We start from the raw sequence: 17,488 nt of genomic DNA, 5'->3' as shown, positions 1-17,488 counted from the left end.
ACAACGGCTGGGCAGGGCAGCTGTATTTCTTTATTCAGGAACAACGATTCACAAACTAAGACAAACTAATCACCAAACAGAACTCTGCTGTCTCTTTGCAGCGGCGCAAGCACTCTCTCTTACTCTGGAACTCAGGAACCCTCTCCCTTACTCTGGAACTCAGAAACTCTCGCACTCTCGCACTCTCGAACTCCGGAACTCAGGAACTCTGTCACTGGGGAACTCAGGAACTCTCGGACTCCGGAACCCTCTCCCAGGGTCCCTTGGGGCGGGGCCAAGCAGGCCCGCGAAATTAACAGGACTCATCCAATTCTCTTGGAGGGGGAGGGCTAGAACAAGCCAATGTAAAGCATACGACAATTCCCCCTTTTCTTTTTAACTAAATGACTATAGTATCAAGGGTGTGGGGTGAACAGAAACATATATAACCAAAACCAGCATGTTGCCAAGGGAAGGCCTGAGGGGGCCATATCTGAAAAAAAAAACATTTCTTGCCTCTGGGGGGCTACTTGCCTCGATGGGCATTTGCATGGGGGCGGGGAACGGCCTAGGGTCCCAAAGGCAGCTGGCTGCAACTTACTTACTATGAAACAAAACTTGTTATTAGCATATCTACTGCACGATCTAACATTTCTAATAGAGAAGGAATTTGAGACTTTTACATATCAACAACGTCTTTTAACCTTTTGTTACACCCATTCAAGATGGAGACACACCCTAGGTGTGGGCCGGAGAGGAAACCTCAGGCATGAGAATAATTAGCATAGCCATTGTGCGATCTACCATTTCTAATAGAGAAGGTAGTGTTTTACATATCAACAAGTCTATTTAACCTTTTGTTTAGACCAACTTAGTTGAAATATATTGATTGTTAACTAATTTTTACCTCAGACTTTAAATGTAAGTTAATTTTTATCTTTATGAGAATTACGTTGAAAACCTTTTTCATTTATCTTTGACTAGTAAGAATTTAGCCTTAAAGCTACTGTTTACCAAACTTTAAACATACACATAAACATAGTCATTAATACACGAGGAGAGAAACCTTTGTTACGAAGACATGTCATTTTAAACACGAATTTAAATCTATATTGTCTTAGTTGTTGGGGGGGGTTCACCATCCGGAGGTGGCTTCCCGCGCAGCTCCACTTCTAGGAATTGCAGGTTGCGATCTCTGCACAAATCTCTGCGTACTCCAGCTTGTCTGTCTTCAGACCGGACCGGCGGCTGGAGATCTCGTGTGCCCAGTTTTGGCAGGGAGCCCGGGGGTCCAGGAGGCCCGGGATGGTTCCAGAATTCATAGAAAGAGGGCAGGCAGGCCATCTTTGTAGAAGGCGTGAGCCTAGGTGCCCAGGGGTGGCGGCCATGATAGAACGCCGCGGCCCTGCCCCATGGCCCTGCCATGTCTGCTGCCCTGTTCGCAGTGGCCGAGCAGCGTGGAGGGATCACGCGTCCAGTGCCCTGCACCACGCGGTGGAGAGCCGGCTCCTGTGGGCTGGCCTCAGGCTCCAGCATGTTGGCATCGGGCTCCAGCATGTTGGCCTCAGGCTCCAGCATGTTGGCATCGGGCTCCAGCATGTTGGCATCGGGCTCTAGCGTGCTGGCATCGGGCTCTTGCATGGTGGCGTAGGCCTCCTGCGGGCTGCGGGGCTGCGGGGTTGCTGGCGCGGTGCGCGGGGTTGTCTGGGCGCAGCCGGCTGGCTGGCTGTTTGACCAGGTGGAAACAGCAGCTCCGCGCCTTGCCTCCCGCCCGCTGGCTCTTCCCGCTGGCTGTTCTGAGTTCGCCCGAGCGAGTGGAAACCACAGAGTGGTCCAGAGATAAATGTTCCAGAAACAGCAAAACAGTCTCGTGAAGAAAGAGCAGAGGCCTTTGGAGATCTCTTCACAAGCAGAAGAGAAGGCCATCGTGCATAGGTAGCCAAATTGTCTTTACTTATCTGAGAGATGCGCAGGTCAGCCCCACGTTGGGCGCCATTTGTTGTTAAAATTTTCAGAGGCTCTGGCCGGGCTTGCTTCACGGCGGGTAACAGAGACGCGGAGACAACGGCTGGGCAGGGCAGCTGTATTTCTTTATTCAGGAACAACGATTCACAAACTAAGACAAACTAATCACCAAACAGAACTCTGCTGTCTCTTTGCAGCGGCGCAAGCACTCTCTCTTACTCTGGAACTCAGGAACCCTCTCCCTTACTCTGGAACTCAGAAACTCTCGCACTCTCGCACTCTCGAACTCCGGAACTCAGGAACTCTGTCACTGGGGAACTCAGGAACTCTCGGACTCCGGAACCCTCTCCCAGGGTCCCTTGGGGCGGGGCCAAGCAGGCCCGCGAAATTAACAGGACTCATCCAATTCTCTTGGAGGGGGAGGGCTAGAACAAGCCAATGTAAAGCATACGACAGGGATGAGTTAAGTGTTAAGGGGTATGCTTGGGAGACTGACAAGAGAAAACTGAGTCAGGAAAGCTTTTCCCTCCATGCTAGAGGGAGAGGCTGACAGGTGGGGTGTATTTTCAGACCTCCATCTTTATGATGGGAGTTCCCCTATGCTCTTACCATGCTTTTACAATCACCCCACAGAGTACACTATTCTCCATGACTGATATCATCTAAGTTTAATCTCTCCCTTTGTTGTGGAAGGTCTCCATAGTTGCAGAAGAACAGATGCATTATCCTTTTTCTTCTTCTCCTCCTCTTCCTTCTTCATCTTTAAAACTTTTCTATCCAATCATCTGTCAAAGGGATTTTGGTTGTTTCCTCCTCCTCCTCCTTCTTCATCATCTTTATAACTTTTTCTACCCAGTTATTTGTCAAAGGGCATTTTGGTTATTTCCTCCTCCTCTTCCTCCTTCTTTTTTGGCACAGGTGCCGCCATGTGAGCTGCTTGACACATTACCAGCTTCCTAGGGAGTTTAGCACGGCTGGACTCTCCAGGCCAAACTGAAACCACCCTGCCTTCTGCCATGTATAGGGTTTGGGATTAAGCTCTGTGTGGTCTTGATAATCTGTACCTGTGGCCAGGCTCAGAGACTGACCAATAACAAAAATAATAACAAAACCTGTACTGCATTCTGTCAGATTGATCATAATGGAATGAGCAATGTAAGTAGTGCAGATTTTTTTAGGAGGAAGATTCTTCCTCCTAAATTCCAAGAGGAAGAATTGTTTTCCCCTTTATCTACACCACTTCCTTTAGTATTCCCCCTAAAATACAGAGAAAGATTGGTGGTTCCCACAGTGAAGGGGCCCCCTTACATAGCATAATTAATAAATGGAAAGTCAGCACCTGCCTAGATACAATGGGCTTTTTAATCTACCACCCACCACTATGCTTCCACTTCCTTATGCAGGAATAGTAGACGAGAACCTAGGTCACATAGTGAGCATATAAGAAAGATAGATTCCAATTAGAGAGCTTAACTTTATGGAGAGGCTGGCCAGGTCAGCACCACCTTGGTGCCTTCTCAGTAAGGAACAAAACAAAACTCCTTGATCAAACAATGAAACAGATTTTATAAAAATTGGGCTGCTCAATTTGTTTAAGGCCCCTAGAAATGTAACAAGCTTGAACTTTCTATGAACCACGGCTTCTGATGCATGGGGGCAAGAACATATAGGTAGAATATTAATCTTAATCAATAGGACATCTGCCTAGCACACAGATACAGGAATAACAGAAGACATAGAAACTGTGATGTGATCTCTAGGGAGAAAAGTGCCCCTGGAATGTGAATGTTCCACAAAGCAGGAGGTGTTCCCTACCTATGCTTTTCTTACTTGGTGATCTCTGTTTTAATAATAATCAAAGCCTTGGTGTGAGATAATATGAGAAGCAGGAGGTCACTCTGACACACACAGTGAGGTGACGGGAGCCCAGTCTCTCCCTGGGGACAGTGTAAGCAGGACATGGCTGAGACCTGCTGGCCGCAACCCCACACTCACCTGCAGCCTGCACTTCACCCCCAACATTTGCTTTTCACGGGTGCCTTCTCCCCTGGCTGCAGTGACAACCTCTCTAAGAAAAGACATACCCAAGGGGGCCAGGCGGTGCTGCACTGGGGTAAGCGCACATAGTACTAAGGACAAGGACCTGCGCAAGGATCCTGGTTCAAGCTCCTGGATCCCCACCTGCAAAGGGGAAGCTTCACATGTTGGAAAGCAGGGATGCAGGTGTCTCTCTGTCTCTTTTCCTCTCTCCCTCCCTCTCCTCTCTCAATTTCTCCCAGTCCTATACAAAAAAAAAAAAAAAAAAAGCCTCCAGGAGCAGGATTCATAGTGCCAGTACGGAGCCCTGAGATAACCCTGGAGGTAAATGTGGGGTTGGGGGGGAGCAAATATTGAGAGCAGCTGTTGGCTCGAGGCCAATTGTTCCTTGTTTCATGTGGATATTTCCACCTGTGTCCACCCTGTGGTAACTATAAAAAGGTGGGACAAGAAGTGATCGGGGTTGCAGACTCTCCCTTTGCTTGGAAGGGTGTCGGCGGCCCAAGCTTAAGCTTGGTAATAAAGGCTCTTTCTATTGCATGTGATTCTGGTCTTCTTTGCATGAGATTGGGACTCGAACTTCTGGGCACAACATATGGGGCCTCATCAGGGATCCCCATCTCACTAGAAGAATGCCAGCTTCACTGAGCCTTCAGGACCAGTCTGTAGTGAGAGACCCTTGGAGTTGAAGGTGGACGCTCTGGGCAGCTCTGGGCCCAGGGTCCTGAGAGACGTCTCAGGCCCTGCTGTAGAGGATTGGATCCCCCTTGCAAATTTGGAAGGGGAGAGTGGGTTACTCCCACGAAGCAGCAAAAGGCTGTCCTCCCATCTGTAGGGAAGCTGCGTAAGAGGCCGTTCTCCCATCTGTAGGGAAGGGACAGTGAGAGGCTATCCTCCAATCTGTAGGGAAGCAGCGTGAGCTGTCCTCCCATCTGTAGGGAAGCAGCGTGAGCTGTCCTCCCCCATCTGTTGGTTCAGAGTCTTGGCGGCTGGGCCTCTAGAGTTTTCTTTAAATATGTTGTTGTCTCTGTATTTTCCTTGTGTGTGTTGTCTTTGTATTCATTATCAGTTTTGTCTTTCTTAAGTCTAAAGTCAGGAGTCAGGCTACTTCGACTCCTTTGACTATGGTCCTGAATCATTTCAAAGAATTCAAAGAGAGCTCACAATTTAAGTCTAGAAGTAAAACAGGACTGGATGATCAGTTATTGTCAAGATAAGTGGCCAACCTTCTCTACTGGTTGGCCCCCAGAAGGAACATGGAACCTGCCTACTATCTATGCTACCAGAGACATCATCTTCGGACACCCAGGACACCCGGACCAGATTTCTCATATCCTTACTTGGCAGGATCTGGTAGAGAACCCCCCCTCTTGGCTAAAACCCTTTCTTCCTCCACAAGGTTCGAGACCCACAGTTCTTGCTTTAAAGGATTCTTGTCGTCAGCCTACTGTCCCTTCCGCACCCCCTCTCACTTCTCCCTCCTACCCTATTCTCCAAGGTGGTCTTGAGGAAGACCTCCTAGAGTACCCTCCTCCCTACCAACTTCAACTTCCCCCAGTCCCACAGAAACCCCCAGCAGTAGACCAGGAATGAAGCCCTCCTTGTACAAGAGCCCGCACAGCCCAGAGAATCCCTGATTCGGTGGCCCTGCTCCTTCGGGCCCTAGGACCCCCGAATGAGAATGGTCAACAATTAATGCAATATTGACCATTTTCCACTAGTGATCTTTATAATTGGAAAATGCAGAACCCTAGGTTTTCAGAAAAACCAGCAGCACTCATTGATTTATTAGATTCTGTTGTTTTTACCCATCAGCCGACCTGGGATGACTGCCAGCAGCTTCTACACATCATTTTTATCACAGATGAAAGAGAAAGGATCCTCTTGGAAGCCCAAAAACTTGTGCCTGGGGCAGATGGGAACCCTACCTTAAACTCAGCCTTGATAGATGCCGGTTTCCCTGTGATAAGACCCACCTGGGATTTTAACTCACCTGAAGGTAAGGAGAAGTTACAGGTCTATCACCAGACTCTGATAGGTGGTCTTCGGGTGGCGGCATGCCAACCCACTAATCTAGCAAGGGTTGGTAGTGTGCAACAAGAAAAGACAGAAACCCCAGCTGCTTTTTTAGAAAGAATTATGGAGGCATATCAAATGTTCACTCCCCTAGATCCAGAAGCTCCAGAAAATAAGTCAGCAATAATTATGGCTTTTATAAATCAAGCTGCCCCTGATATCCAGAAAAAACTTCAGAAAATAGATAAATTAGCAGATAAGTGTTTACAGGAATTATTGGCACTAGCAGAGAAAGTCTTTAACAACCAAGAAACACCTGAAGAATGCCAATTACGGACAATAATAACAGCTAATGAGCAACAGACTTGCAACTTCACTAAGGTATTGTTGGCAGCTACCACAGAATGCCCATGGTGGAGAGGCCGAAAGGCCCATCTTCCCCAAAGGTTTGAAAAAAGCAGAGGTCTATACGGGGAGAAAAAGAGGAAGCTCCTTGAAGATCAGTGTGCATATTGCAGGGAAATGGGTCACTGGGCCAGAGAGTGTCCAAGAAGAAAGGGGAGACAAAAAGACACTGAGACAAAAATCCTAGAACTGGGTGACTAGGGATGACAGGGTTTAGGTCCCCTCCCCGAACCCAGGGTAACTTTAAAAATAGAGGGGAAACCTGTTAGCTTCCTAATAGATACAGGGGCTCAACACTCAGCATTAACCCAGTCCATGGGAAAACTATTCAGACAAAAGACCTGGGTACAAGGAGCAACTGGCATGAAACAATATTCCTGGACTACTCAGAGGACTGTGGACTTGGGGAAGGGACAAATATCTCATTCTTTTATGCTTACTCCTGAATGTCCTTACTCCCTTCTTGGCAGAGACCTGCTTTCCAAGATGGGAGCAACTATTATTTTCCAACCCCAAGGACCAGTAGTTATGACCACCGACTCCATGCCAGTTCCTATCCTCACTTTAAATTTGGCCGATGAATACTGACTTTACCAGAAACCCATCCCTTCAGAGCCTCCTCCCCAGATGATAGTCTGGATGAGTAAATTTCCACTTGCATGGGCCGAAACAGGAGGAATGGGTCTGGCAGAACACCAGACCCCCATCTGGATAGAACTCAAACCTGGAGTAGAGCTGATCCAGGTTTGACAATATCCTCTCCCTCTAGGATCCCGTAAGAGCATTGCCCCCCATATCAGGAGATTATAGGAGTTGGGTATTCTGGTATCATGCCAATAACCCTGGAACACCCCACTTTTACCGATAAAAAAACAGGCACAGGGGACTACAGACCCATCCAAGACCTATGAGAAGTAAATAAGAGGGTTGTAAACATACATCCTACAGTACTCAACCCCCACACACTTTTTAGTTCCTTAGATCCTGACCGAGTATGGTACTCAGTCCTAGACCTAAAAGATGCCTTCTTTAGCCTCCCCTTAGCACCAAAGGCCCATCCAGTATTTGCCTTTGAGTGGCAAGACCGTGAAGCAGGATTCAGCAAACAGCTGACTTGGACCCGGCTACCACAGGGATTCAAAAACTCTCCCACCATCTTTGAGGTGCTGTGCCAGGACCTGAGTAAGTACCAACAGGCACATCCCACGATCTCCCTTTTACAGTATGTTGACGGTCTCCTGGTGGCAGCCAGAACAATAGAAGAGTGTCGTAACAGTACTGAAGATCTCCTTCAAGTGTTGGGAGATCTAGGATACCGAGCCTCTGAAAAGAAGGCTCAGCTGTGCCAGGAGAAAGTGACCTACCTGGGATATGTCCTCAGCAATGGGCAAAGATGGTTGTCTGAACCAAGAAAAGAGACTATACTTAAGGTACCTACTCCCACAACCCGATGGGCGGTAAGAGAATTCGTGGGGTCAGTGAGATTTTGCCGGCTGTGGATCCCCAGTTTTGCTGAAATAGCAAAACCCCTTTATGAGGCGACCCGAGAAGGGCAGCCTTTTAAATGGACTGAGGCTCATGAGAGCACCTTTAAACAACTAAAGCATGCCCTGTTGTCAGCTCCGGCCTTGGGACTGCCTGATGTGACTAAACCCTTTCACCTTTTCATAGATGAAAAGCAAGGGATAGCAAAAGGGGTCCTAACACAAACAGTAGGTCCCTGAATGTGGCCGGTAGCTTATTTCTCAAAATAACTAGACTCAGTGGCAGCCGGATGGCCACCGTGCCTCCGCATCATAGCTGCTATGGCTATGTTGACAAAGGATGCTCAGAAGTTGACTCTCGGTCAGAAATTGACCATGACTACTCCTCATGCTGTAGATGGAATTCTCCGACAACCTCCTGACAGGTGGATCAGCAATGCCCAGTTAACTCATTATCAAAGCTTGTTACTAAATCCACCTGTCATTCAGTTCTCATCCAGATCATCCTTGAACCCAGCTACCTTGATCCCTGACCCCAAATTAGACGCTCCCTTACATGACTGCTCTGAGATTCTGAGCTGTACATCCAGCCTCCAGGAAGAACTGAAAGACCAGCCTTTAAAAGGAACTGAAGTGAACTGGTATACGGATGGGAGCAGCTTCATCAGGGATGGGGTAAGGTATGCTGGGGCCACGGTAACTATTGAACAAGAGACTGTGTGGGCAGCTGCCCTGCCTGCAGGGACTTTAGCTCAAAAAGCTGAATTAATTGCCCTCACAAAAGCCCTTAACCTAGAAAAAGGGAAAAGACTTAACATCTACACCAATAGCCACTATGCCTTTGGCACAGCCCACATCTGCTGGGAAATTGTGCCAATGCAGTCACATCTGCCATGTTGTCCCCTCAGGCTACTGCTAGTTCCCGCGAGAGTTGGGACATTCTCGGAGTGCCTGTTCAGCCATGTTGTGCCCTCAGGACATTGTCTATATCCCCACGATATCTGGAGTGCTCTGGTTACTCCTCCCCCCTCCCATTCTCACGAGAGTTATCATCCTATCCTGGAGTGCTATGGTTACTCCTCCCCCTTCCCATTCTCGTGAAAGCTACTCCTATAAAAACCCTTCATTTTTCCACACCTCACTCTCTTGCTGGCGCTCCACTCTGGTGTTCAGACGCAGGAAAGGTTACTGCATGAGGCAGCCATTTTCTCTACCTCCACGTGGCTCAACCTGCTTCTCTAACACCCAACTCTGAGGTGCCAGTGCGAATAAAGATTTGTGTTTCCTCTTCGCTCCGGACCCTCTCTCTCTCTTCTCTGCAGCCCGCACACTACAACATCTGGCTCTACAACATCTGGCGCTCAACGTGTCCCGCACTCACGCCCAGCCTGAGGTCCAGAAAAGCCGCCCAGACACAGGTAAGTGGCATCCGCCCGCCTCTGTGGCCCTGCGTTTCCCTCCACCATGGGATTTTTTCCATTTTATGAGGAGGTGTCCCAGACATTCTATCCTTCTCTCCTGGGACAGGCTTTCGATCTCAGAGACGCTTTAATTTTTGCTACACCGTGGGTTCTCATGGCTATATTTACTATTTTCAGGATATGTACAAGGCCTCCTGCCAAAAGGTTAAGTGACCTTGAGGCTGAGATACAGGAGTTAAAGGATATTTGCTTAAGACTTAAACACCCTAAGCAATCTGCAGTCAGCCCCAAAACCACTGCCTCCGGAGACATGTGTTCGGTTTTTCCTGCGGCAGCTTCCACTTCCACGACCCCTCCCCCCACTGCCCCCGAAGACACGTGTTCGGCTGCTCCTTTGACCCCTCCCCCAGCTGTCCCCACAGACACGTGTTCACTCCTTCTGCAGACATGTGTTCGGTCCCTTCTGTGGCAGACACGTGTTCAGTTCCTTCTGCTTCTCTGGCCCCGCCCCCTGCTTCCCCTGAGGCTTCCGGTTCTCTAGCCCCTCCTCCTACCGCCCTGGTTTTGGCTTCCCCTGAGGCTTCTGCTTCTCTGACCCCACCCCCTGCTGATACGTCATCATTAAGAGACCTTGTGGCTGAGATACGAGAGTTTTAGCATTTAAGGACCTTAAACCATTTGCAGTCCACCCCAAGAGCTCCATCCCCGTAGATACATGTTCAGTTTCCCCTGCGGTCACTACAGTAGTTTCCACAGCACCTTCCACTTCCGTAGATCTCTCCCCAGTGTCATCGAACCAAATCCACACCTTCCCGGTAAACGTGGCCCCGTCTAAACAAAACCCTCAGCCGTGGCAGCCATACTCCACTAAAGAATTCGAAACACTCAGAAAAGCAGTCAGGGATGACGGAATGCACGCTCCATGAACCAAGTCCGTTTTAAGGAGTTTTTACCACCATCTTAACACGCCCCAAGATCGGAAAGATCTGGCTTGTGCTGCACTCCCAGACCCCCTCTACCTACAGTGGAAGGCATACTTCCGCAATGAGTGCTCTAGACAGTCGCAGGAAAATAGTAACAAACAGGTAGAATGGGATTCTGATGCCTTGTTTGGAGAAGGAGGTTATGAATCTGGAGCTCAGCAGGCAGAAGCCAGGTTTCCAACCGGTTATTTTGAACAGGTACGCATCTGTGCAACACAAGCATGGGAAAGGGTGACCCCACCCAATGTAGATTCGTCAGTTCCCATTAACTCTATTCACCAAGGCACTGATGAATCATTAGCGAGCTTCATCTCAAGAGTGAAGACAAGCTTAGAGAGAAAGGTTTATAATCCTGACATCCGCTCACTACTCCTGCGCTCTATTGTCTGGGAAGGCATGATACCACAATTCCGTCAGGCATGCCTTAATCTTAAACACCTACACCCAGATAATTGGATTTTAGCGACACAGGAACTTACATCAGGCAATTATGGGCATCCGCTATGACACAGGTTTATGCAGTTACCCCACGTAATCACAATGGGGCCTGCTTTCAGTGCGGTCGCCAAGGACATTGGCGTAACCAATGTCCTGATAAGCTGCAACCACGCCTCGAGTCAGGGAAACCCCGCCTCCAGTTAGAGCGACCACGCCTCCAGTCAGAGCAACCCCGCTTTCAGTCAGGGAGCCAGAGGCCACGTACTATTTGTCCAAGATGTCGTAAGGGGTTTCATTGGAAGAGAGATTGTTGGTCCCAATTTCATAAAGATGGTTCGCCCCTGAATGGTACAAATTCGGGGCCTGAGATTTTGTGGACCACTCCTGTTCTAGAACAAGGTAACCCTTCTATGACAGTAAAGATTGGCAATATTCCTTTTAAATTTTTGATTGACATGGGGGCAGCAAAGACGATTTTAAGGCAAGAAGAGGTTCCCCAAGATTGGGAACTCATCCCTGGACCCAGTATACATGATGTAGGAGGGGTGACCCAATCATTTCGCACATGAGACTCACTCATGTGGGAAGACCCGGACGGTTCTACCGGACACTTCCGCCCTTTGGTAGCTAATATTAGCACCAACCTATTGGGAAGGGATCTTCAGGAATGTCTTGATGTTAGGATATCCACAGATACCTCTGCAGAGCATAAAACTCATTCCCGCGATACCAGGTCTAATCAGCAGCCCCAATACTAAATGCCACTGTTCATAGCCAAATACCCCGCTTAAGCTGGCTTTCTTTTTTTTTTAATATTTATTTATTTATTCCCTTTTGTTGCCCTTGTTGTTTTATTGTTGTAGTTATTATTGTTGTTGTCGTTGTTGGATAGGACAGAGAGAAATGGAGAGAGGAGGGGAAGACAGAGAGGAGGAGAGAAAGATAGACACCTGCAGACCTGCTTCACCACCTGTGAAGCGACTCCCCTGCAGGTGGGGAGCCGGGGTTCGAACCGGGATCATTATGCCGGTCCTTGTGCTTTGCGCCACCTGCGCTTAACCCGCTGCGCTACAGCCCGACTCCCCTAAGCTGGCTTTCTAATGAGCCTGTCTGGGTGGAACAGTGGCCTTTACCTAGGGGTAAACTAGAAATTTTAAAAGAGCTCGTCCGAGATCAGTTGTCCTTAGGACACATTCGCCATTCTCGAAGCCCATGGAATACTCCTGTCTTTGTGATTAAAAAGCGCTCGGGAAAATGGCGCCTCCTTCAAGATCTCTGTGCAGTAAATAAAACCATGCAGGTCTGGGGCTCCCCCCAAAGGGGTTTGCCTCTTGCTTCTGCAATTCCCATGGGAATTCCAATCATAGCTATTGATATACAAGATTGTTTTTTCTCTATCCCCTTGCATCCGCAAGATTGTAAACGTTTTGCCTTCTCTGTTCCGTCTATTAATAACGCCAGCCCTGCTGATAGATTCGAATGGGTGGTTCGGCCCCAGGGTATGGCCAATAGTCCTACTATTTGTCAGGAGGCTGTTAAATCTGCCCTTGTCCCATATATTCATAAGGGCCTTAATGTTTTTCATTATACAGATGATATTTTAATATGGGGAAAATCAGATACAGATCTCTATGCCTTACGTGATTTTCTCATTCCTGCATTAAAGAAAAGCGGCCTTAATGTAGCCCCTGAGAAGATACAGCTAATCCCTCCAATATCCTTCCTAGGTTCAGAGATTTCTCTAACGCAAATTCGTCCCTTAAAACCTAATGTTACCTTCCCTTCTAACCTTACTCTTGCTTCTTTACAAAGTTTTCTAGGAAATTTAAATTGGCTTAGGCAGTATCTCTATCTGCCTACAAGCTGCCTCCAACCACTGTTTCACCTGTTAAAAGGAAACAAACAGCCCTCCTCAAAATGTAAGTTAACTCCCGAGGCCTCCTTGGCACTGGAAAGGGTTAACGAGGCCCTCCAGGACATGCACCTTGTTCGATTCTCTCCCTCCTCTCCGGTAAACCTTCTAACCTTCAACTCCAACCCCACAGTAGTAGGGGCATTGTGGCAAGACCATGGGGTTCTTGAGTGGCTTCACACGCCAGTAGGAGGAACTCCAAGACTCCTCACTGAGATAGACGCGTTAGCATTCATGGTTCGCCAAGGGAGAAATAGGTCTGTGCAGGTCTTAGGGAAAGAACCAGATTTAATCATTCTGCCCTTTTCTCTCACAGATACAGAGTGGCTTATACGCCATCATTCCCACTTTGCCATAAGCTTCCTGGGGTTTCCAGGACAAATAGATAATCATTTTTCCTTCCAATAAATTGATAGCTTCTTTACCTCTTCTGCCTCTACTAGCACCTAAACTTTTCTCTCGAGATCCCATTCCCTCTGCTCCTACAGTCTTCACTGATGGTGGAAAAAAGGGAGCTGCTGCCCTTATATATTACCCAGACAAACAATCTCCTAAACCTCTCTTTACTGAGCTTCCTGAGAATTCCCCTCAGTACAAAGAACTTTATGCTGTTTTCCTTGCATTAAAAGCTGTACCAGAATCCTTCAACCTTTTTTCTGACAGTGTGTATACTGTTAACTTACTTCCATGGCTTGCTCGTTCTTATGTGAAAATTGATGACAACCCACTTTCCCCTCTCTTGATTCAAATCGCCTCTATGCTCTCTTCTCGAACCCAACCACTATATATTCAGCACCTTCGTTCCCACAGCCCTCTTCCTGGTTCCCTGTCCGAAGGGAATGCTGCAGCTGACCACCTTGCCTCCACAGGAGCTCTCCTAGTCTCTGTCTCTGATCCTGCTGATTTCCATTCTCTAACCCATGTTAATCTTAAAGGCCTTTGAGCTCGATTTCCTGATGTTCCGTTACCACAATTAAAACATATCCTAGCTACATGCTCTTCCTGTGCAAGTCTCATAAAAACACCTGATATTCAGACTCTTGGTGTTAATCCCCGAGGCTTAAAATCTAATGCTATTTGGCAAATTGATGTCACCCACATACCAAACTTTGGCAAACAAAAATATGTGTTTGTCTCAATTGATACCTTTTCTAAATTTATGTGGGCAACAGCTCAGACAGGAGAAAGCTCTAAAAAGCTTATAAGCCACATGTTCTCCTGTTTTGCTGTGATGGGCTTACCTCTTCAAGTGAAAACCGACCGTGGACCAGGGTTTACCAGCAAACAATTTAAAGATTTTTGTTCCCTCTGGAACATTCTCATACCACAGGCATTCCCTATAATCCACAGGGACAAGGCATTGTCGAGAGGGCCCATCAAACTCTTAAGGCTCAATTGAATAAAGATAAAGGAGGAATGTATCCCCCCAATATCAAGCTAGCAAAAGCCTTAACTACGTTAAATCTCTTTAATATTTACAATAACTCGGACTTACCTCCTATTATTCTTCACTGGCAAACACCATCTACTCTCCCATCTATTAAGGTCAAATGGAAAGACCCACTTGATAAAATTTGGAAAGGGCCTGACCCTCTATTGACCTTGGGAAGAGGTTTTTAATGTATTTTCCCTCATAATTACTCTAAACCTGTCTGGGTTCCTGCCTGCCATGTCCGACAATACCCTCATGATGGCACTGTTATCCCTGAAGAACAAGAAACACAAGAGGACTAGATGCAGGATACATCCCAGGATCCATAATATGACATGGCAGAACCTACAAAAGTTGGCTCACAGAGCCCTCTCTCCTACCCCTTCCCTGAATGTCTTACGTTATGAATGGCCGGTTGTGTTTTGTGAGTGAGTGTGCTGAATGACCAAAAATTTTTGTATGACCCATCTGCTCAGAAGTACTCTAAATGTTAAAACCATTGTTACTAACATGCATTAACTCTCTAAGTAACCTGAGTCTGCTTATAGTCCAAAGTCAATTATAGTAAACCTCTAACTTGTTACAAGTTTTATTGTTTTTCACAAGTAAGTGATTACAGCTATCAAGCCTTCATATGAGGAATCATCTGTTCATATGGTAAGGTATTAAACTGTAAGAAGTTCCTCCATATCCAACCTATGTGAATTAGCAACATTCACATATTCTTGTAAACTTAACTGGTGTATCTTGTCTTGCCACCATAGGCCTGCCTTTGTCAGCCAACAATTTAAAGATGTTTCCCTTTATAACATCACCCATGCCACGGACATCCTTTACTACCCCCCCAAAGACAAATGGCTGTCCCCCTGGACATCACATCCACTGACTGCTTCCCTTAGACTTGAGACATGATCCTACCTCTTCATATGTATGGATACATTCCCCCTTCCTTATATGTATACCCTTAGTTGTGGGACCCTAGCTTGTTTTACTTCTTCTGCTCACAATAGGTCCTATAATTCTTTTTTTTCAACATTTTAAATTTATTTATTAATGAGAAAGAGAGAAAGAACCAGACTCACTCTGGTACATGTGCTGCCAGGGATCGAACTCAGGACCTCATGCTTAAGAGTCCAAGGCTTTAGTCACTGTACCACCTCCTGGACCACAGTCCTATAATTCTTAAACAAGCTCATGGCCTTTTGCGGCAACAGATTGATGCCATAAAGTTGCAACCTATACAAACTCACTATCATAGGCTGGACATGGCAGAATATTGAGTTGCTGTGAAGGATTTGCCCCCCTCCATCAGAACGTCCACCATGTAGAGGGCTGGCTAGCCAATGACAGGTAAGAGGAAACTAGTGCTATCCAATCAACCTAAGACAGGGCATCTGGTACTACTGGGCAAAAATGACCAGGTGTTCCAATGACGGGTAAGACGGAAAGCTGATCCCCATCCTAAGACAGGCACAGTCCACCCTGCCACAAAACAAAGTTCGCCAAACATCAAAACATGATATAAGACAGGGGGACATGTGGGGAGCCACATGTGCCCTCAAGGTTGCTATTGGCATGGCAATAGAGTTTATGTTAAAAGATAGTTCCTGGGAATCGGGCGGTGGTGCAGTGGGTTTAGCGCAGGTGGCACTAAGTGCAAGAACTGGCTTGAGGATCCCAGTGTGAGCCCCCGGCTCCTCGCCTGCAGGGAAATCACTTCACAGGTGGTGAAGCAGGTCTACAGGTATCTTTCTCTCCCTCTGTCTTTCCCTCCTCTCTCCATTTCTTTTTTTTTATATTTTTTTCAATAGGGTGTTTATCCAAAAGTAACATCTGTTAGATGGAATTTAATTCATAAGGTTTTGTTTGTGTAAAGTGTGATGGTGGTGGTGGTGATGTGATGATGGCATGTACAGCCAGCATCTATTGAAAACTCAAAATATACGAGATATTTGCTAAGTATTACTTGGCTTAATACATTTAACCATGAAAGAAATACTATGAGATAGATACTATTTAAATTCCACTTTAGTGGTCTGGGAGGTGGTGCAGTGGATTAAGTGTTGGATTCTCAAGCATGAGGTCCTGAGTACAATCCCTGACAGCACATGTACCAGAGTGATGTCTGGTTCTTTCTCTTTCTGTCTTCATGAATAAATAAAATCTTTAAAAATAAATAAATAAATTTGCACTTTACTGTTGGGTAGTATGCCACCTCCCCCTGGCTTCTGCTTAACCATATGCCTATATAGGGATTTATTGATCCCATTCAAAGCTTTGGTCTATTTACATAAATCACTTTTACATTTACAGAAAGCACTCCCTCCAGGGCATTGGTGGTTCAGTGATAGGATTCTCGCCTGCTCCGCCCCCTCCTTGTCACATCACTGCATTATTAAAATTATTCCCACACTGCCGGGATAGCCTGAGGGTATTTCTTCCCGAGCTAGTGCTCTCTGGGTTGGAGAGAACTCAACTGGAGCCAATCTAAGCTGCTGCATGGGAGAGGGATCAGGAACTTGTGCCGCACTAACTTCGCAGGAGATACACTCTGGAACTCTCGGAGCCGGAAAGCAATTTCCAAGTCCTCTCTCCATTTCTCTCTGTTCTATCCAACAACCACAATATCAGCAATAACAACAATATAATTACAACAAGAACTAGGGCAACAAAAGGCAAGATACCAAAAAAAAAAAAAAAAGGGATAAGATAGTTCCCGCTTCCCTACACCTTAGAGTCTTTGTTAAAAGATAAGGTCTTTTTCCCCATGAATCACCCAGGACCTTCCAGATAAACGGCTGACTACCATGACAAATAATATAAAATATAATAATAAATGAATAGGAAAGATACATCCCCCAATACTCAGTTGGTCAAGGCACCAAACCTCTTTTTCTATAAAGCATTCAAATCAGATGCCCTGCTAACCACGAGAAGCAGATTGTTTATGTTTCTTCCACAGGAATTCCAGAAAAAAAAAACATCTGGACCCCTGCACCCCCTGACATCACCCACTAGATGGCACGACTACAGTGGCACACCCCCCGAAACCCTAGATGTCACCTGACGCGATCTGAAGAATCTGATTCTCAGACTCCAAGGACAGAACCTTTTTACTGCCTGTCTGCCTTTCCTGCCTTTGCTTTGACCTGTCACGTTTTGGCGGTTCCAGCTCACAATCTACAGAAAAGCAGAATTCCAGAGGCTGACCTTCCTCATGCAGCATTTCATCCCCTGCCATTTCTCCCCCTAGTCGCCTACTTTGGACTGAGACTTCTATCGGACTTGCTGGTATACCCTTTGGACACTTTAGACAATTTTACAGCAGCTTCCTTCCCTTCACGTTGCTGGTTTTTCATAGACTGACCCTGAGTAGTTCATAGACTTTACACACTGTTGCCCTGGGCATTAGATAA

Source organism: Erinaceus europaeus, chromosome 7 (genome assembly GCF_950295315.1).
Source record: "Erinaceus europaeus chromosome 7, mEriEur2.1, whole genome shotgun sequence".
In the NCBI taxonomy this organism is placed as follows: domain Eukaryota; kingdom Metazoa; phylum Chordata; class Mammalia; order Eulipotyphla; family Erinaceidae; genus Erinaceus; species Erinaceus europaeus.
This window is presented reverse-complemented; position numbering follows the sequence as displayed.